Here is a 22780-nt window from a genome sequence, read left to right as displayed (position 1 = left end):
CTTCCTTCCTTCTTCCCTCCCTCCTTCCCTCCCTCCCTCCCTTTCTCTCTCTCTCTCTCTCTTTCTTTTTCTTTCTTTCTTTCTTTTCTGCCTTCCTTCCTTCCTTTCTCACTGTTCTCACTGTTCTGCCTCAAACTCACTGTATTTCAGCCTCAGCCTCCTCAGTGCTAAGATTACAGGCATGCATTTCCAAACTTGGCCACTGGGTGGTGCAGTTTTTAAAGGGTACTAGAGTTAAATTAGAATATTAAGTAATATGTATTAAAAATAGTACTTTTTAAACCTAATCAAAACAATGAAATAATTCAGATTTATTTGACTACTTAACCTAGTTATCACAAGTGCGCTTTGTCACTCAATGCCCGGGAGTGTGTAGGATATTAGCAATTACTAAAAACTGCACAAGTGAAATAGAAGACTGTAGTAGTGGGAAGGTGGACCTTATACCATCAATGCACATACAAGTCTGCTCCTGGGGTATGGCAGTCGGTTCCAGGGTCTGCACATTGGTCTTATGCTTTTCTGGAGCAATTAGAAGTTTGAACCCTAAGGAAAAACCCGTGCCTGGGCAATGATACAAATACATCCCCAAAGCATAATTCTGAGCAAAATAAGCAGATAGAAAACATGTTGGTAGAGTGCTCATCTAGTATGCAGGAAGTTCTGCATATGTGGCAGAGCGGCACATACCTAAAATCCCAGGACTTGAAAGGTGGAGGTAGGAAGATCAGGACTCCAAGGCCAGCCTTAGCCGCAGAGCAAGCCCAAGGCCAGCCTGGACTACATGAGATTCTGTCTTTTGTTTTTTCAAGACAGCCCTGGCTATCCTGGAACTCTCTCTGTAGCCCAGGCTGTCCTCGAACTCACAGAGATCCACCTGCCTCTGCCTCCTGAGTGCTGGGATTAAAGGCATGTGCCACCACCAGGCTAGAGACCCTGTCATAAAAAACCAAACAACCATATCTATGATTCCCTGTATAATAAGTAGGAAAAGCAATACCCTTTCTATGCAATTAGAAGGAAGGGTCGTGGTTGGGGTGAGGTGAGCTGCCCAGGAGCATTACTGATAGAAAAAGCACGGAGGTTCTGAGGACAGCAATGTCTTGTCACTTGGGTTGGGTGCTGAGGACAGAGGTATTCATTTGTGAGAATTTACACTGTACACAGGTTCTTCACTTCTCTGTATGGTTGTTGCACAACTAAAAGTTTTTAACTTAGGAAATGACAATGAGTTCATATTAATACTTCAGATTTATTGTCTCCATCTTAAACTTTATTCTTGTACCTTTATGGCAAAATTTTTGATTCTCTTATAATACAGTCATTGCTCTAGAAGATGCATGAAGTGCTGCAATGGAAAGTCAGCTTCACTAATAATCCTCAACAAAGCTGGTTTGCTTTGCATCACTGTTCTTAAATATTCCCGGAAGGGCCAATAAGATGGTTCATCAGACAAAAGCACGAATCTAGTAAGTCTGACAGCGTGAACCCCCTTAGAAGGAGACAACTGATCTGCAAGCTGTCCTTTGACCTTTGCCGTGGAGTGCACACACCCACACTTACACATAGGCATTGCAAACAGTACAAAAAAATCACTAAAACTGTAGCTGAGGCCTGGGGAGATGGACGGCTCTGTGGTGGCAACAGCACATGCTGTGCAGATGTGAGACAGGCTTCTCTGTGCAGCCCAGGCTGTCCTGGATCTCACCATCTGTAGACCAGGCTAGCCTCCAACTCACAGAGCTCCACCTTCTTCTACCTCCTGAGTGCTGGGATTAAAGGCGTGTGCCACCATCCCTCCATGATATTTTTTAAATGTGAAGCATTCCCATGGCTTTAAAGTTAAAACTAGGCTGAATATAGTGACTCATCTTTGTAATCCCAGCATTTGAGAGGTAGAAATAGAATTACTGTGAGTTCTGGTCCAATCTGGGCTATAGTGTAAGACTAGATCTCAAACAAATAGCCAGGTATGATGGCTCCCAGCTTCAATTCCAGAGCTTGGGAGACAAGGACAGGGAGATCTCTGTGATTCTGAGGGCATTTTGGTTTACACAGCAAGTTTCAGGCTAGCCCAAGCTACACAGTGAGACACTGTCTCAAAAAATATCCCTCCAAGTAAAAATTTAAAGAGGGGGTGCTAGAGATATGGCATATACCATTATTGCAAAGGACCCAACTGTGGTTCTCAGCACCCATGTTGGGTGGCCCACAGCCACCTACAACTCTAGCTCCAGGGGATCCCGTGCCCTCTTCTGGTCTCCATAGGCACTATACTCACATGCTCATACATGTACACACACACACACACACACACACACACACACACACACACACACACGTAATACAAGAAAATAAATAATAAAATTAAAGTCATAAAGAGTAACCTGTAACAATCTGTACCGCAACCAAACTCTTCTGTCAGTTCTGTAAAAGCCTTGAGAGATGCTCACTCCTGCTCCTACCCCTGGAAAGCTCAGAGCCTTCAAAGGTCTTCATTCCCTCAGCGGGAAAGATGGCTCAGCAGCTCACAGTATGCACTGCTCTTTCTTTTCCCTTTTGTTGTCCTTCCTTTGTTTCTTATTCTTTCTTCTGTTTTTAATTTATTTTTGGACACAGGCCTCACAATGTAGCTCCAGATGGCCTGCAACTTGTTCTGTAGATCAGGCTGATCTTGAACTCACAGAGTTCACCTGCCTCTGCCTCCTGAGGACTGGGATTATTGGCATTGAAGGGAGTAGGCAAAAACTCCTTGTCCTAAGTACTGTCATTTAGACTTCAGACCATTTTACATGTAGGGTGAAACAAAGTTCAAGTCCCACTGGAGTTCCCCTGGGAACTGTCCAGAAGCTAATCAACTACCCATCAAAGTAACAATCCTTGAAACATAATGCTTATTCCTAACAATGAAACCTAAGGACAAAAAAGAAGTGAATCTAATTGGTTGAACATTCTTTGCCTGTTGACAATGGAACTTATAAGGAAAGCCCTTAATTCCCGAATCCTGATTGGTGAAAACTGTAACTGTAACTTGGCACAGGTACGCTTATGGTTCTTTCTTTCTTTCTTTCTTTCTTTCTTTCTTTCTTTCTTTCTTTCTTTCTTTCTTTCTTTCTTTCTTTCTTTCTTTATTAATTTATTTATTTATTTATGGTTTTCTCAAGACAGCATTTCTCTGTGTAGCCCTGGCTGTCCTGGAACTCACTCTGTAGATCAGGCTGGCCTCAAACTGCTTCTGCCTCCTGAGTGCTGGAATTAAAGGTGTGCACCACCACTGCCCAGTGGTTTTGTGTTTATAAACTCTACTTCTGCCCCTGCTTAGGGCTGCCAGGAACAGCAGGCTCCCGAGTCCTGGTCCTGCAACCCTGATGGATCAGTGGCTCCACTTATATGGTGTCACTAGATTGGGACACAGCCTGGATGCTAGGAGGAGGGTATATAAGGCCTTCCCTGTTACTGAATAAACGAGTCTGCTGTTTGCCTTCACCTGACTCCCAGTTTCTGTATCATTGACACCATGCTTTCTCCCTCCCTCCCCTGAGGGAACCATTAGGACCAAGCAACATCTGGCACCTGAATGTGGGGCTCCTGTTACTTTTTCTTTCCCAGTGAAAGTTCTGATAATCTCTCTCCCTTCACTCACAGCACTGGACAGTGCCCCCAAGACAGTGTGTTTTGGTGAGAAGTGTTGTGTTCTTTTGGTCCCTTTGGCAGGTAAGCATTGGGACCCCCATTTCTTTCCTTCTTTTGTGTTGTCTGTCATGTTTGTCTGCCTGTCCTGTTAGGAAGGCATTTTTTTTTTCTGTTTCAGTTCACCCGGCACCTCCACATAAGGACTGCTCCCCCTCCAGGTGGAAGGAAGGCTTGGCTCCCAAACACTGTCCCTTGTCCCGTGACACCATGTGGGCATATGGCCATAGCCTAAAAACCACAGAAGACACAGCACAAGACATAAGGGTCTGACACAAATTTCCACCCCTGTTGACTGTCATCCTCTCTCTGACTGTTGTTTGCTTGCAGTTTCCCTCTAAAAGATGGATAATCTTTTTATCACCCCACCCCTTCCATGTGGGATATCTCCACAATATCTGATGAGGAGACAGACATTTTGGGCCCCGAGGTATCTGTCAAGGGGAATGCAGCTGTCATTAAGTCATGCGCTGCTTCCCCCTGCTCCACCACCACCGTGGGTGGCTATGCCTCTGCTGAGATATTCGGGTGATCTACCCCAGCACCTATCTGCCTCAGGAGGTGGCTACTCTCCCGTGGTGCCAGGTGTCTTGCAACCCTTACAGCCTGCACCACTGTCAGTCCGTAGGCCCAGAGAAGCCTCCCCAGTCAACGTGGGCCCAAATGCCTATGCCCAGCCCTGGATTCCCACCCACATAGCTGAACTCTCCCTCATCTAGAAGGCAGCCAATGAGGCAGGCCCAGATGCCCTCTGCTTTCAGCAGGTCCATGCAGTTACAAACTTATTTTGATTGTACCATTTGCTTAAAATGTATTGGAGCCTGCAGTCTTTCTCAGTTGGAGATCAGCCTGTGATGATCAGGCAGAATCTGAAGCCTGGACAAATATCTTACTTAATGTCCTGGTGACCTATGACATGCTCACAGGACATGGGGAATATGTCCATACTGTATACCAGGCACAGATTGGCTTGAATGCCTATTTTCAACAGGCCTTGGACCTGGCCCTCAAGGCCCCCAGAGCCTGTACTCCCCAGAACCCCTCAGCTTACTTTCACAATCTTATCCAACAGCCAGGGGATTTCTTCACTGACTTCCTGGCCTGTGTCAATGAGACAGTAGAGTGCAGAGTTGATGTGGGTCCCACGAGAGCTATGTTGATTGAACAGCTGACTTGAGAGGAGCTCAGTACGCAAACCTGTAATGTGGTTGCAGCTGTGAAGAATGAGGACATACACAAATGGGTGCAGGCCCCCAGAGATCTCGACCCCAGCACCAGTCCCATCCCCACTGTTGCCACCTCCCTGGACACTCTCCTCACTGACAGCAGCATGCTAACGACACTCCCAAAGCTCCCCGGGTGGACAGAATTTGCTGGGGATATGGCAAACCAGGTCATTTGTGGCATGACTGCCCCTGGGCTGTAGATATAATTCTGAATGGTTTTATTAAATAAGAAACACCGAGCCAAATGCAAAAAGCCCCAGAGATCAGAGAGCAGTAGCTAAGAGCTGAGACCAAGACTGCCTTCTTACCACCTACTGCTACTGATGTCCTCCCCCTGAGAAAGAGACCTACTTCCTGTGTCTGTCTTTTTATTGACTTTCTGTTCTGCCTTTTCATTGGTTGTAAACCCAACCACATGACCTCCTCCTCACTGCCTGTCTATACAGACCTCCAGGTCTTCTATGGTTGGTATTGAGATTAAAGGCATGTGTCTCCATGCTGGCTGTGTCCTTGAACACACAGAGATCTGCCTGTCATGTGATTGGGATTAAGAGCGTGTGCTACCACTGCCAGACTTTTGCTAAATGGCTTGCTATTAGCTCTGACCCCCAGGCACTTTTATTTATTAACATACAAATAAAATCACATTTCAGCACAAATAAAATATCACCATACCAGGCAAAACCTAGGACCCAATGCCCCAGATGCAATAAGGAATTTCATTGTGCAAAGAATTGCAGGTTGAAGCACGCTGAAACACCAGCCCTGGTGTTTAAACTCCAGGCAGGGTGCTCCTCAGCCCTGCCAATAAGAGAAGGCTCTGGTAATCCAAAAATCTATTAGACAATGCCCATTTTTCCATATTCCCTGATGCTGACTGTCTATCTTGATGTCTATCTAGCTATCAAAGGCTTGGTTGACATGGGTGCTGACACCACCATTTTAACAGAGACTGAGGTGCTCCACTTCCCTCATTGGAAGTTTAAACCTGGCCCCCCATCAGTGGTGTGGAAGGTCAACAAGATTCTAGATGACCACCTGTCCAGTCCATTGGAAGGACCTTGATGGCAATTGGGGAGCCATTCACCCTATCACTTCCACTGTACCTAGGAACCTGTGGGGCAGAGATATTTTTGAGGACATGGGTATTGTCCTAACTACAGATGACAGGGTCTTTTTGGATGGCATTGAGGTCCATGAAAAGGCGGGTCTTGCAGTCTGAGACTCTGCATGAAGTCTACACCCCCAATTCTAAGGGCCACTGTTCCCCATAAGATCCACTGTGACTGAGCCCCCTAGCCCCATTCCATTGATGTGGATCTTGGATCAAGAAGTATGGGTGGAGACCTCAACATAAATCCAGCTACTCTGAACCTGCTAGAAGAGAAAGTAGGAAGTAGTCTTTAACACATTGGCATAGGAGAACACTTCCTAAATATAACACCAGTAGCTCAGACACTGAGAGAAACAATAAATCAATGGGACCTCTTGAAACTGAGAAGCGTTTGTAGAGCAAAGGATACGGTCAACAAGGCAAAGCGACAGCCTACAGAATGGGAAAAGATCTTCACCAACCCCACATCTGACAGAGGACTGATATCCAGAATATATAAGGAACTCAAGAAATTAGACATCAAAATGCCCAACAGTTCAATTAAGAAATGGGCTATAGAACTAAACAGAGAATTCTCAACAGAGGAAACTCAAATGGCTGAAAGAAATTTAAGGAATTACTTAACATCCCTAATTATCAGGGAAATGCAAATCAAAACAACTCTGAGATACCACCTTATGCCTGTCAAAATGGCTAAGATCAAAAACACTGAAGACACCTTATGCTGGAGAGGATGTGGAGCTAGGGGAACTCTCCTCCACTGCTGGTGGGAATGCAAGCTTGTACAACCAATTTGGAAATCAATATGGCGCTTTCTTAGAAAATTGGGACTCAATCTCCCCCAAGATCCAGCTATAACACTCTTGGGCATATACCCAAGGAATGCTCAATCATACCACAAGGGCACTTGCTCAGCTATGTTCATATCAGCATTGTTTGTAATAGCCAGAACCTGGAAACAACCTAGATGCCCTTCAACTGAAGAATGGATAAACAAAATGTGGTACATATACACAATGGAATACTACTCAGCAGAGAAAAACAATGACATCATGAGGTTTGCAGGCAAATGGATGGATCTAGAAGAAATCATCCTGAGTGAGGTAACCCAGAGTCAGAAAGACAAACATGGTATGTACTCACTCATAGGAGGATACTAGATGTGGAACAAGGATGACTAGACTGCTACTCAAAACACCAGGGAGGCCACCTGGAAAACAGGACCCCAAGAAAGACATGGGGATCTCCCAGTGATAGAGAAATGGATGAGATCTATATGAACAGCCTGGACATGAGTGGGGGTAATGAAGGGAGAGGGCCGAGGGAAAGAGAGCTTGGGGGAGCAGCAGATCCCAGCTGGATCAAGAACAGAGTGGGAGAACAAGGAATAGGAGACCATGGTAAATGAAGACCACATGAGAATAGGAAGAAACAAAGTGCTAGAGAGGCCCACAGAAATCCACAAAGATGCCCCCACAATAGACTGCTGGCAATGGTCGAGAGACAGCCTGAACTGACCTATTCTGGTGATAGGATGGCCAAACACCCTAATTGTCATGCTAGAAACCCCATCAAATGACTGAGGGAACTGGATGCAGAGATCCACGGCCAGGCCCCGGGTGGAGTTCCAGGAGTCCAATGGTGAGAAAGAAGAGGGTTTATATGAGCGAGAATTGTTGAGACCAAGGTTGGATAAAGCTCAGGGACAAATAACCAAATGAATGGAAACACATGAACTATGAACCAGTGGCTGAGGGGCCGCCAACTGGATCAGGCCCTTTGAATAGGTGAGACAGTTGATTGGCTTGATCTGTTTGGGAGGCATCCAGGCAGTGGGACCAGGTCCTGTGCTCAGTGCATGAGTTGGCTGTTTGAAACCTGGGGCTTATGCAGGGTTGCTTGGCTCAGTCTGGGAGAAGGGGACTGGACCTGCCTGGACTGAGTCTACCAGGTTGATCTCAGTCCTCAGGGGAGTCTTTGCCCTGGAGGAGATGGGAATGGGGGTGGCCTGGGGGGAAGGGGAGGGTGGCAGGAGGGGGGAGAACAAGGGAATCCATAGAATTAAATTATATTGTAAAATTAAATTAAATTAGATTTTTAAAAAAAGAAAAAAAGAAGTATGGGTGGGACAGTGGCCTATAATTGAACCCAAGCTTCAATCCCAAAGGAATTAGCTGCAGAACAGCTAAAGATGGGGCCCACAGAACCATCCACAAGTAAACACAATACCCCATATTTGTTATTCCAAGAAATGGGGATGGTACTGCCTCCTGAAGGGTATTCATATAGTTAAAGATTTAATGGAAAAATGGGGTTTACACATTCAGGCCTCCCCCACCCTAGCACTATTCCTCCATCTTATTATATATTAGTTTCAGATATTAAGGATTGCTTTTTTCAAATTCCTCTGGTGCCACAGGATCAAGATCATTTTGCCTTTACTGTGTAGGAACCTAATATGCATAAACCAGCTAAGAGATATCAATGGACTGTTTTGCCCCAAGAAATGAAGAACAGCCCCACTATTTGCCAGTTATATGTTTCTTGAACTTTAGTTAATGTCCTCAGAGATGTTCTTTTGATCCATTATTTCCATATGAACTGTCTCAGTTTTGATGGCAAGAGGCTCAGCCCAGCCTACAAACACTGGGTGTCTCTGCCAAGGAACACATCCCTACCCCTGGTGAGATGGAAAGATCCTATCTACCTCCAATGGCAGTCACCAGCCCCACTGCTAACACATGGAAGAGGGTATGCTTGTGTTTATCCTCAGAGTGCCACTATGCCAATATGGGTTCCAGCAAGAGATGTGCACCTGGACACAGATCAGCTTGATTCTACCAAGGAGAAAATAACCCAGGGTGGGCAATGTATATACTCCCCTTTCTTGCTCTCATTGCCCCTCTAAAAGCTGAAGACTTGTGGACCCTCGTTTTTCCTCACTTTGTATGATGCCTTTTGAGACGAAGAATGTTAGTTCAGCAGGCCAGGAGCTAGCTAAATGTATTAAGGGCCCATGGTCAGCTGTTATTCATTATAGCTAACACACGAAATTTTCCAATTAATTCAGACAAGCGCAGAGATTATGGCCTTTGACTCTTTATTCTTGAAAAGGTTTGGCATAATATAAAAAGGCTGGTTGATCTCTCCTGGATTCACAATTATGTTTTGATTGGCAGCGTAGTGCTTTTAATTTTTCTCCTTTTTAAGTGTCTCCTACAACACATCTCACAACAACGGGTGACCACTAAGGTGACTCTATAGGTGTTAATGCTCTTAGACATCCAACACATAGCCCTCCACAGGAGGTTAAGAATACCTGGCTTTCTAAAATTCCTCCCCACTCAGGGTATCTCCCTAGGGATGGATGCTCTGAGGGTTGATAGTCAATGATGGGTAAGAGTTTGGCAAGCCAACCTAAGACAGGCACAGTCTAGTTGCTGAGCACCCCCCACCCTGAGGTGGGGTCAACAAGGCCAGAGCAAAGAACGTTGACTCCCACTAAGCACCCACATAATAAAATAAAAGGTGGCTATGTAGTAGGATAGGCCCATAGGGTCGAGGAAATTGGCTCAAACCAGTTGCTAAAACATGCACATAATGTACTTCCTTATGAGTCAACCTGGAGTCTGCCTGAGGGCCTAGCAACAGGAACTGTCAGAATTCCTGATCATGCCCAGTCAATGAGGGATGACCACGCAATGTCACTAGATTGGGACACAGCCTGGGTGCTAGGAGGAGGGTTTATAAGGTCTTCCCCATTACTGAACAAATGAGTCTGCTGTTCACCTTCGACTGACTCCTGGTGTCTGTCATTGACACTGCATCTTACTCCCTTCCCTATTAGGACCAAGCAACAATATGGTGATTTAACTAAGTTTTTGGAACTCATAAGTATTGTACAATACTTATGGTATACAATAGGCTGGGTGTAACAGCATGAGCTGTTGGTATGCTTGTGGTATAGACTGCTCTTGCAGAGGACAGGAGTTTGGTTCCTAGCATCCTTATCAGGCAGCTTGGAACTACCTGAGACTCTAGGTCCAGGACAATCTGATTTCTTCTTTTGGGCTTTGAGGACACTGTACTCATATGCACAAACCTACCCACAAACTCACATACAAGATGCATGAATATACACATAATTAAAAACAAACAAACCAAAATTTTTAAAAATGAAAAAGTGTGGGGAGGCTGGAGAGATGGCTCTGCATTGAAGAGCATTGGTTTCTTTAGCAGAGGACCCAGGTTTGGTTCCCAGCACCCACGTGGAGGCTCACAATCATCTGTGACTCCAGTTCCAGGTGATCCAACACCCTTTTCTGGATTCCACAGCCACCAGGCATACACACAGTACACATAATTACATTCAGACTGTTGTGGGGTATCCACCAAAGAAAGCTGCTCAGACATGAGTTTAAGCCAATAAAAAGTCTGATGTGAAATATTATTTTAAGATGTGTTACATTTGTTTATGCTGTGGAACATTTGTTTAATGATGCAAAGATGTGTTGCATTCTTTTATGTTGATTTGTTTAACTCTAAATCTGTGTTACTTTGCCTTTCTAAAACACTTGACTGGTCTAATAAAGAGCTGAACAGCCAATAGCAAGGCAGGAGAAAGGATAAGCAGGGCTGATAGGCAGCAAGCATAAATAGAAGGAGAAAAAGAGAGAAATGATAGAGGAGCAAAAAAAGGAGAAGGACATCAGGGGACAGCCACCCAGCTACACAGCAAGCCATGGCATTACAAGTAAAGGTATACAGAAATAGAGAAAGATAAAGACCCAGAGGCAAAAGGTAGATGGGATAATTTAAGTTAAGAAAAACTGGATAAGAACAAGCCAAGCTAAGGCTGGGCATTCATAAGAAAGAATAAGGCTCTATGTGTATTTATTTGTGAGCTGGGTGTGGTGGACCCCCAAAGAACCAAAGAGTAAAGAGTAAACAACCAATAACAAAAGTCTTTATTAGCCAACCAGTGACTACACTGGATGCTTGGGATCCTAGCGTATCACTGAGCCTTTCTTGGGATGAGGTTTTAAGCACAAAAACCATATCCTGAGTTGACATACTTCAGTTAACAAGCACAGTTAGCCAGAACCATAACAACAGAAGCCAAAAAACAAGGTTAGTACATTTAGAGACTTTCCTAGAACTATGGACTTTTATGGATTAGGTCTTTATTTCCATTTTGGCAGGTGGTGTTGTCTATGTGCTGAATTGTATGGCCTGAATGGTACTTCCATCATGGAGCCAGTGTGCTGAGGTCTGGGGTTATGTTACATTCCCCACTGGTCTTAGTGAGTGAGTCAAATCATGGGCTCATCCTGTTCTACAGAGATGTAGTTGGTTCTAAGGACCATTAATTTTACTGAGTTAATACACAATTGGCCATATAGTTTAAGATGCAGGGCCCTCCCTTCTGTTAATCAAATCAAAATGAAAATTAAAGGCCCAGTCATTGCTACTAACAGAGTAGTTAGCCAAGGGGACCAAGAGAACAGAGACTGGTACCAATTATCTGATCCATTTCTTTTGCTCTTTTTTTGTTTATTTGTTTGTTTTGTTTTGTTTTTCGAGACAGGGTTTCTCTGTGTAGCTTTGCGCCTTTCCTGGAACTTGCTTTGTAGACCAGGCTGGCCTTGAACTCACAGAGATCCACCTGCCTCTGCCTCCCAAGTGCTGGGATTAAAGGTGTGCACCACTAATGCCCGGCTATGTCTCTTGCTCTTTTTGATGTTTTTTTTCCAACCATGGAAAATTTTCTCTAATTACTCCTGTTCAATTAGCATAGAACAACAGCTTTCTCCCAAAGCTAGACATAGTTTCCTTTATCTCATGAGAAGTTAAATCTAAGCCTCCCTGATTTTGTTGGACCATTTCTGTAAGGAAATCTAACTGTTGTTTTAATTCAGAAATGGAAACTTAATACCTCTAGCTCCTGGTCAACCCATCTACTTAGTTTGGAAAACATGAGAAGAGGCACATCTAGTCAAACCATTAGTACATGCACCCTAAATTGTCTCTGGGGCCCAGTAATAATGCTGTTGTCCATATGAATATCATATCATATCATATCATATCATATCATATCATATCATATCATATCATATCATATCATGTCCATATCAGAATAAGGGGAAATGCCTAGGTTAAAGTTTTGGGTATTAAGCAAGTTTTAGCCCCTGGTAAGTCCTGTAATATTAATTTGGGCTGCCTCCAGTCACAGTGAGTTTTGTCAGTCAATGGGCTGACAATCTGGTTAGTATGAGGGCCAGGTGTCTAAGCATAACCAACAATCCTGGCTGATTTCTGGCTGAGAATGATTAACTCTATCCCCAGGGTCCCTTCCTGTGGAAAAGAGTCTGATTCTCCAGGGTTTCCCTGTTTCCAAAGGCCAGAATCTTTCTTTTGGAGCTTCCAGATTTTTAATTTTATGGCTATTGGGTTATATTTTCTTATTGGGTATTTCTTGGGAGGGAACTTTCTCTATATATTCAATTGTTTGTTTCCAGGAAGCCTCTGTTTCACAAGCCCAATTTTTTGTAATTGAAAGTCTCTTGTTTCTGGCAACTAAGGGCCCAGCTGCTGGGCATGCAGAGAATTGTAAACTCTGTATTCCTACCTCAGAATATAAACTCCCATATCTTTTCCTGCTCCAATATAACCAGATATTTAAAGTGGGAATCAGTGAGCAAAGGTCAATATGGAATGTGGGTTGCTGGTCGGTAGTCACACTAGCTGAATCCTTCCCTGTATGTCTTCCTCAGTTCTCAGGTCATGTCCTGAGGGCTGTGGGTGCTGGACAATGTACTCGAACCAAACATAAGACTCAGGAGGAGGTAGAGATGCAGAGTGGAATGGCCTGGGCCCAATGAAACCTTCATTTTAATGGGTCCATAATTCAGAGACAGTCTACTTGGTATTATCATCTGTGGCTTCCATTTTCTTGACCTGGATGTGTTAGAACCAGGGTGTAATGCCAGCTACTTTCACAGCTGTAGGAATGGAGAGAATCACCATGTAGGGTCCTTTCTAGGTTAGTTTCAGCATCCTTTTTGGCTACCTGCTTGACCCAGAGAGTATCAATAGACTTGAACAATGGGAAACTGGCAGTGGATTCAGAGGTCAGCTGGGTCTCTCAGATGGTCCAATGAATATCTAGCCTTTATGGAAGACCATAGGGCCTATAGTGATTTGAAAAGGGAATGGTTAGAAAGTTCTGCCAGCTGTTGGTCTCTGAGTCTGGAGACAGTGGGAGAAGTGGGATATTTGTACACGGTGTGTGAAGATTTATTGCTGCGATTGGTGTAATAAAAAGCTGAACAGTCAATAGCTAGGCAGGAGGTACTAGCAGGATTTCTGGGGAGAGAAAGGAAGAGGAGGAAGAATCTAGGTGCATGGGAGATGCCAGGAGGACTCTGGGAAAAAGAGAGGCAGAGATGCCATGGAGATGCAGAACAAGTTGGACACACAGAATGGGAGAGAGGTAAAGCCACATGGTAGAATATAGATTAATAAAAATATGGGTTAATTTAAGTTATAAGAGCTAATGGGACAAGCTTAAGCTTAGGCAGTACTTTCATAATTAATAAGTCTTTGTGTCATTATTTGTGAGCTAGCTAGTGGAACAGAAAAAGACTTATTAGAAGAAGTCTTTCAAACATAATCTTATAGGAGGTAAATCCATCCCTGTATGGGGTGCAGTGGGCTGAAGCAAAGCAAAGGAAGGAGATCTATCCACCCTTTGCTGGACTTTGATGAGAATTTTCTTAGAGTTTCCTTTGATGTCCTATTCATTCTTCCTATTTACCTAGAAGGTCTGAGATCTATATGCACAATGAAGTTTTCGATCTATTTCTAAATCTTTAGCTGTTAATTGAGAGGCTTTCAATTGAAATGAAATGAAATGAAATGAAATGAAATGAAAGCTGGGCCATTGTTGGACCACATTGCTAGGGGGAGGCCAAATCAGGCACTGGAAGAGTGTTTTAAGTTATTATTTGAGCAGTCTTATTACAGGTGGGGAAGTTTTTTACCCAGCCAGAAAAGGTATTTATAAAGATTAGCAAGTGCTTTTATCCTCTCCCAGCGGGCCAGATCTTGGAGAAGTCAGTTTCCCAGAGTTTGCCAGGGTGTTGGCCTCTTATTCAGACTCCTTCCTAGGTAAGGACTCTGTTTAGTGTAAGATGAATTGCTAAATGGTCTTATTAATAAAAAATCCAGAGCCAGATATTGGGGTGAAAACTGGAAGATCAGAGGAATAGGACAAGGCATAGCCAACCTCACCTTACCAACTCCTCAGCCTCTAGAGAGAGCCTCGTCCTGTACAGTCACACGTATATCCTTTCTGTGCCCTGCCATCTCACTTCTTCTCTCAACCCAGCTATGTCACTTCCTTTTTCTGCCCAGCTCTATCACTTCCTGTCTGTCTATACAGACCTCCAGACCTCTATGATTAACTAATGCTGGGAATTAAAGACATGTGCCACCACACCTGTCTCTGTTCCCAGTGTGGCCTTAAACTCACAGAAATCTGAATGAAACTCTGCCTCTTGAATGCTAGGATTAAAGGCATGTGCTACCATGTGCCTGACTTCTATGTTTAATATAGTGACTGGCTTTTTCTTCTGATCTCCAGATAAGCTTTATTGGGGTGCACAAATAAAATATCACCACAATTTAGGATTCATTTGAACACAAACCTGGCATCTGGCTGAGACATCCTGTACTAGGCTATCCAGTTTAGGTATAACATACCTTGGTCTGATCAACTCAGAATGTTTTGTGAACCCCAGATGAGTATCCTGATGAACGTCAGTTACTAGAGTCCTGCTAGTTGTTTCTGGGAGAATGATCTTTCCCTCTGGTGTTTGCTGTGGAATAATCCTCTTATACACTGTAAAGATTTGTCGCTCAATTTGGTTTAAGGAAACACTGATTGGCCAGTAGCCAGGCAGGAAGTATAGGTGGGGCAACCAAACTAAGGATGATGGGAAGGAGGGCAGAGTGAGGAGTCACCAGTCAGATGCAAAGGAGCAGATGAATGTGTCATGTTAATAAAGGTACCACCATGAAGTAGAGAGTAAATAATGAATATGGGTTAACTTAAAATGTAAGAGCTTGTTATTAATAAGCCTGAGCTATTGACTGGGCATTTATAAGTAATATAAGCCTCTGTGTGGTAATTTGGGAAGCAGCGTCTAGGTATTTGTGACCAGGCAGAGAGGAGAGAAATGCCTATTTACAGGTGTTCTCCATCAACCTGTGGGTTTGAGCTGTCCATTTCTTATTTACCATGGAGTCTTAGGCAGTATGAGGTTGTGATATGTCATCAGAATACCACTGGTCTTAGGGCCATTTGTCAATAGCCAGGTCATCAGCCAAGCAATGGAAGACAGCAATTTGTAGGGGAAGCCAAGTAGCCTCTAGGAAGGCCAAGATTTTTCAATGTCCTTTTTCCCAGCACTGAGAAGCCCTCTCTCTCTAGAACATATCGTGGACATGCCTGGTAGGAAAAGCATAACAACTAGTGGTCCATGTATATGGTGGTGGACTTTTCCTTTCCCCACCTAAGAGCCTGGGTCAGATCAATCAGTTCTGTTCTCTGGGCTGAGGAACCTGGCTTGGGCCCAAATCATTTCATTTAAAGCAACTACTGCAGCTCCCACATGCATGGCTTCATCTTTCATCTCATGATGTAATGGATGAGCACCTGTGGGTTGTCACCAGGCAAGAGAGCAGCAGGTTTGGTGGTGGTGGAATTCTCAAACCAGACTTGAGGGTGGTGCAGGAGTAGGGCCTGCTACTGGGTTACATAGTCATTAAACAACCAGCATTCTGGTGTGTAGATGTAACCAACCATCTTATTAAGTAAGTAACACAGAACCAATGCAAAGAAGAAAGCCAAGAGGTCAGAGCTAAGAGCTAAAACCTTACCCTTCCTCCTGCGGTGGTCCTACCTCTCCGAACCAGAGCTACTTCCTGTGTTAAAGTCTTTATATAGAGTTTCTGTTCTGCCTTCTCATTGGTTGTAAATCCAAATATGTGACTGCCTCATCACGGCCTGTCTGTATAGACCTCCAGGTCTTCTATGGTTGGTAAAGGCGTGTGTATCCAATGCTGGCTGTATCCCTGAACACACAGAGACTTACCTACCAAGTACTAGGATTACAAGCATATGCCACCATTTCCCTGCTTTCTTATGGCTTGCTTAATAGCTCTGACCCCCAGGCAACTTTATTTATTAACATACAAATAACATTTTAATACAAATAAAATATCACAATACTGGTGTTCCTCAGAGAAGGGCCTCAGTGGCATGGGATGCTGTGAGTATAAGATTTTGAACTTGAGTTAACTTTTTTATTTCTCATTAGACTAGCAATGGCCATATCAGCTCTCAGACAGGTGGGCCATCTATAGTTAGAGGGTCCAATCATTTAGACAGGTATGTCACAGGTCATTTATGGCCCCAAAGTTTAGGTTAAAACTCCTTTTGTAATGTCTTTTGTTTAGTTTTAATCCAGCCTAGGGGCTCAGTGCCCTCCTTTAGGCTAATATGTAGTCAAACTATTTTGTTTGTTTGTTTGCTTTGTTTTTTCGAGACAGAGTTTCTCTGTGTTGTTTTGGTGCCTGTCCTGCATCTTTCTCTGTAGACCAGGCTGGCCATGAACTCACAGAGATCCACCTGCCCCTGCCTCCCGAGTGCTGGGATTAAAGTCATGCACCACCACCATTTGGTTTTTGTCAGGACCATTGACTCCCCAGTAATGACACAGAGATTTATTATTAATTATGAAAGCTCAGCCTATAGCTTAGGCTTGTTTCTAACTAGTTCGTATTACTTAAACTAACCAATTTCTTTTAATTTATGTGCTCCCACATGGCTCATGGCTTGTTACCTCATTTTCTACATGTCATGCTTCCTCTGTGTCTCCTCATGACTCCTCCCTTCTTCCCAGCATCTTCTGTGCCTGGAAATTCTGTCTAGCTATTGGCCATTCAGCTTTTTATTAAACCAATCAAATTGCTGTCTTCACAGTGTACAAAAAGATTATTCCACAACCTTTTTCTCTAAATAAAAAGGAAAGGTTTTAACTTCAATGAAGTAAAATTATATACAATAAAAACAATTATCAAGTAAGAATTACATTTACAATGTCTAGTCCATTTGTATTTGGAAAATTTAGATAAAATATTCCATTATTTATCCTCTCTTGATGACTCTAAAGTTTTGTACTTAATTTATCATTTATCATAACTAGGGAAAACTATAATATCTGGTCTTCAATTTCATCAAAGACACCAGAAGGATATTATTACCTGGGTAAGCAGAAAGTGCAGTGCAAGCCACTTCCAAAACTAAGAAACTACAGAGACATCTGGCTGCCTGGATAGTCACCCCAAGATTCCTCTGCAACATTGGGGCATCCAATCTTTGGCCTACAGGCCTAGAATATCTAACAGACTTTTCTGTGAAGCAGGAATTTTGAAGGACTGTCCTGTCTTGTTTTGGCAAAGTTTAGCAGTCACTTTCCTGTGTGTCCTATAGAATGTCTGTCAGATTCTTCTATGAAGCAGGAATTTCAAAGGACTGTCCTGCCTTATCTTGGCAAAGTTCAACAGTCTTTTTCCTTTGTGTCCTGCTTGTCCAGTTTGTACAGCATAATATCAGCAGTCAAGACAAGTACAGTTTATTGCCCAAATGGCTAATTTTGCCACATTGAAAGCAAACTCCATATGGAATTTCTTTGATGCCCATCATCTTCCCTGAAGTAAATTGGTGCTGCCATGAGTAGACATGTCTCATTTTCATGAAAATTCCTATGTTAACAAACATTTTAAATGCCACATTCTATAGGTCTTTGAAGTGTTTGAAGACCATCTAAGATATATCTCTGTTTGACCTTGAAAACATACCTAACATGACTACATGTTTGATTGTTATAGGTGACTAACCAATAACCTGCATTTCTTTATTACCCTAAATAGTGTGTAATAATAACTTTCAAGGACTAGAAATTTATATTATATTGTTAATTGAGCTGCATAGGTGCAATAACTTAAACAAGAATAGAAATGTATGTACAGTATGTTCTAACAAAAATAAGCTTAAATTTGTATCAATATACAAAAGTCCATACCAATGTAAAATATTTGAAACTAGTGGTTGTTCAAAAGTAGACTCAACAATCCATACTTTTTTTAAATGTTTATTTTAGAATTTAATTTAATTTTACATATCAGCCACGGATTCCCTTGTTCTCCACCCTCCTGCACCCCCCCAGCCTTCCCCCCAGCCCACTCCCTATTCCCATCTCCTCCAGGGCAAAGACTCCCCTGAGGATTGAGTTCAACTTGGTAGATTCAGTCCAGACAGGTCCAGTCCCCTCCTCCCAGGCTGAGCCAAGTGTCCCTGTATAAGCCCCAGGTTCCAAATAGCCAACACATGCACTGAGGACAGGTCCCAGTCCCACTGCCTGGATGCCTCCCAAACAGATCAAGCTAATCAACTGTCTCACTTATCCAGAGGGCCTGATCATGTTTGGCATGAAGGCACCACGACAAAATTTTCTCAAGTTAAATGTAAAGATACTTGTACTGACTTATGGAAGGACCCCGACCCTGTTTAATATGGGGATGAGGGCATTTTATGTTTTCTCACAGAATGAAAATGAAACTCATTGGTTGCCTGAAAGATTGTTGTGGTGTATGGGGCAGAGAGATGCTGATCCTGATGTTGCTGATGACCATCCAGAGATGCCAGAGTGAAACCTATTGGGCCTATGTTCCTGATACATCAAATTTACATCCTGCAACTTGGAAAGGAAAAGAAATTGTGGTTGCAAGATACCAAGCTTTTAGATCTACCTGCCACCCAAGAGTTCCAGATTACTCACAATTTTCTTATATTGGATATTGGTAAAGGGATTCCTGTATGTTTTGCAAAAAATATTACTTTGGAGGGATGTCTTGGATTGCTTCCTCAAGATGACTGGATAAGTAATATTTCACCCCCTCAATGATTTCATCCATTCACAAAAGAACCTGGAGAGTCTAACAGAACTTCATTATGGAGATGATGTACTGGCATTATTCCTTTAAAGTATAATATCACATGGACACAGCAATATAGTCTTGATTGGTCTGGTAATCAGGACAATTATAGTGACTCTTATACAGTGTCTACAGCAGAATCTTGGGACAAAAGACTGTCAGCTGGAATTTGGTATTCCAGTACTGGATCTCCACAAACTTTTGCTTAGAAACGTATTGCTGTGATGGGAATAGTGGCAGAACCTTCCAGTTGCTTGAAACTGTCCTTTGAAAGGAACTGTTTTAGCGTGTGTAAAAATATTCTATGTTCTTTTAATTGGTGAAGCAAATCTTTTTATGAATGGTTCTATGTATCATGTCTTAATTGTATTTTGACTAATTGTATTTCTCTAATGGATAATCATACTCATGTAATAGTGCTTAAAAGACCTTCTTTTATAACATTGCCAATATATATGAGTGATCCATGGTTTGATGAAAAAGGGTTACAAGTAATTGAGGAAATCAAGAAATCTTTAAGCAGACAGAAACATGTTGCTGGATTAGTTATAGCAGGAATTGCAGCTCTTGTTACTATGCTTGCTACTATTATTGTTGCTTCAATGCCTTTGTCTCAATTCATCCAGACAACAGGGTTTGTTAATGAATTGTCTATGAATGTTTCTATGATATTAGAGATTTAAGAAGATAAATTGAATGCTTTTTATGATGTAGTACAGTTTCTGGGAGATGAGCTCCAAACCTGAAAACTAGAGTACATTTGAAATGTCATGCTAATTATGAATGGATCTGTGTTACATCTTCTGTGTATAATGAACGTGCTATTGGATGGGAAAAAGTTAAGGCACATCTTAAAGGAATCTGGCATGATTCTAATGAATCCTTAGATTTGGCTAAATTATATCAAAAGATTATAGAAATGAAAAAGGCTAATTTGGATTTTGTGCACCTAAAACAGCAGAAGATATTTTAGAACAATTTAAAGGGGCTATCCCATCATGGTCATCATTTATTTCACTCTTACGTAGTATTGCAGCTATTGGAACATGTGTCTTAGTAGGCATAATCTGTTTGCCTATGATTTTCAAGCTGATTTTGAACTCATTCTGGAGATTGGGCTCGGAACTCTATTAAGTAATACCACTCACATTCCTATGATTTATCAGAGGCTGGTAGCCAAAGACGGGTAAGTTTTCTTTGCCTCCTTTCAACCTAAGACAGGACGTGAATGATGAAATTCATGCTCCCATGATGGGTAAGATTGGAGTGTGATAAGGAAACACCTAGGACATGCACGGTCATCTGAGAGACTCCGGGGAGTTTTAAATAAATAAAAAAGGAGGAACTATGGGAGCCCACAGCTGACTCAGTTTCCCAGTTTGAATCTGAAGTCTATTCTGAGTCAATAGAGTTCAAGCTTGTTTGCTCCAAGGCTGTGAGAAAGTTCTGATTAGCTCACAGAGTCTCCTTGAAGGGCTGTGAGAAAGTTCTGATTAGCCCACAGAGTCTCCTTGAAGGGCTGTGAGAAAGTTCTGATTAGCCCATAAGAGGGAACACACTATCTGGCTAGATGCAAGCTGTTGATGCCTTCCAGAGGTACATTGAGATAGAAAATGAAACTGCCTGCTCCTTGGTGCAAGGCAGGATAGATAGTGGTTGAATGCCTGTGCTGTGCATTGTTCTACCTCTGTCCTTCAAAATGTGTATAAGCTGGCTGTGAAATAAACTCAGGGCTGTGTGGCATTGACCAGCAGACCTCTCGACACTTTTCTGTCTTCTTCATTGTCTCTTCAATCCGCACGCCTCTACCCAGCTACCCAGCTGACTGTCGGCAGGTCCGACACTGTGTCTAGCTAGATAGTGTGTTCCTTCCTGTGGGCTAATCAGGACTTTCTCACAGCCCTTCAAGGAGACTCTTCAAGCTAATTTCTTGCAGCCCTGGATCAAACAAGCCTGATATCTATATTGTTTGTTTTATGCTTAAGCAGGTAAAATATATGTCACCTAACTTGTAGTTATTTTAGGTTGTTTTTTTTTTTTTTTTTTTTTTTTTTTTTTTTTTTTTTTTGGTTTTTTGAGACAGGGTTTCTCTGTGTAGCTTTGCGCCTTTCCTGGAACTCACTTGGTAGCCCAGGCTGGCCTCGAACTCACAGAGATCCGCCTGCCTCTGCCTCACGAGTGCTGGGATTAAAGGCGTGCGCCACCACCGCCCTGCCTGGTTTTTTTTTTTTATATCAGTAATGAGGATTTTCAGGGGTCTTCCCCTATCAAATCTGATCTCTATCAACCTTGAACAAATCCACAGCCTTTCATTTCCTGTGGAAACAAAAGCATAACCTCTTCTCCAAAGCAAAACATTTTTTTTAGTTCCATTTTAAAGTTAAGGCAACCTTAAAGTTTCTATGCTGGTTCATTTCAACAGTCCCTTTCACAATCCCATGTCTCCCAACAGCTGCTGTTTGCTTATCAGCAACCAAAAATATTTCATAGACAACACAATAACATACAGGATCCAGACTCCCTGTGTATTTCACATGTCTATGTGGCTTATTCTTTTTTTACTTTACTCTTTTTAAAAGACTTTATGCTATTATTTTCAATTTATTTATTTATTTATTTATTTTTATGGCTGTCTATACTCTTTCTTTTTTCTTAAGCCTACATACATTGTTAAACACACTGCAACCTGTTTGGAGTTTTTTCCATCTGAACCTACCCTACTGCATATCTGTAACCTTTTCTGTCTGCATGAGCAAAATCTTAAACCACCATCTGCTGTGGAATGTATTTCTGTATACTGGCAATAAATGTTGTTCCCATTGGTTAATAAATAAGCTGCTTTGGCCTATGGCAAGACAGCTTAGAGGCAGCTGGGAAATCCAAAGGGAGAGACAGGAAAGAGAAAGGCAGAGTCTAGAGAGACACCAACCTGCTGCCCAGGGAGCAATGCCAGCAGACCAGTAAAGCCATGGAACATGTGGTACAACAGATGTTGTAGAAATGGGTTAATTTAAGATATAAGAGCTAGCTAGCAAGAAGCCTGCCAAAGGCCATACAGTTTGTAAATAATATTAAGCCTCTGAGTGATTATTTTATAAGTGGTTATGGGACTGTGGCCAGGCAGGACCGGAGAAAACTTTTGACTACAACCATCAGCTTAGCTCATTGCCTGCTGCCTGCAGGCAGTGACAGGAAAGCATCTCTGTACTGCAGCCTGCATGAGAGGCTGTGGGACTAGGAAGCCATGTTTGGCACCATTTTTGTGTGTTTGTAACCTTTTTTAAAAAGCTTTCTCAGGTCTTATGTGGAAGTACATGTCCCCACATTGAACACCATTTGTAGCACGGTTTTCTCTGTCCCATCAGCCAGCTCCCAGCTCCATCCTCAGTCTGACCACCAGCCTATAATTTCTGCCACCAGCCAATCAGCGTTTTATTAACAATGAGCATAATCCACAGCAACCCATCACATACAAAAAGAAATCAGAGAAGTCTAGGGGCTTCCAATGCAGACCGAGCATCAGACTAAGTAGGGTGACTAGTTCAGGACAGAATCTGTCCCAAGTCTCCCATGGCTCGAGTCACAAAGGCACAAGGAAGACCCTTACCCGACTCTCCAATCAATCACACTCACACTACGGGGACACACAGGCGCCTCAAACGAAAATACAATCCACCCCCGACGCAAG

Source organism: Peromyscus maniculatus, chromosome 1 (genome assembly GCF_049852395.1).
Source record: "Peromyscus maniculatus bairdii isolate BWxNUB_F1_BW_parent chromosome 1, HU_Pman_BW_mat_3.1, whole genome shotgun sequence".
Taxonomy (NCBI): domain Eukaryota; kingdom Metazoa; phylum Chordata; class Mammalia; order Rodentia; family Cricetidae; genus Peromyscus; species Peromyscus maniculatus.
The sequence above is the reverse complement of the archived record's forward strand: the minus strand, read 5'-3'. Positions refer to the sequence as shown.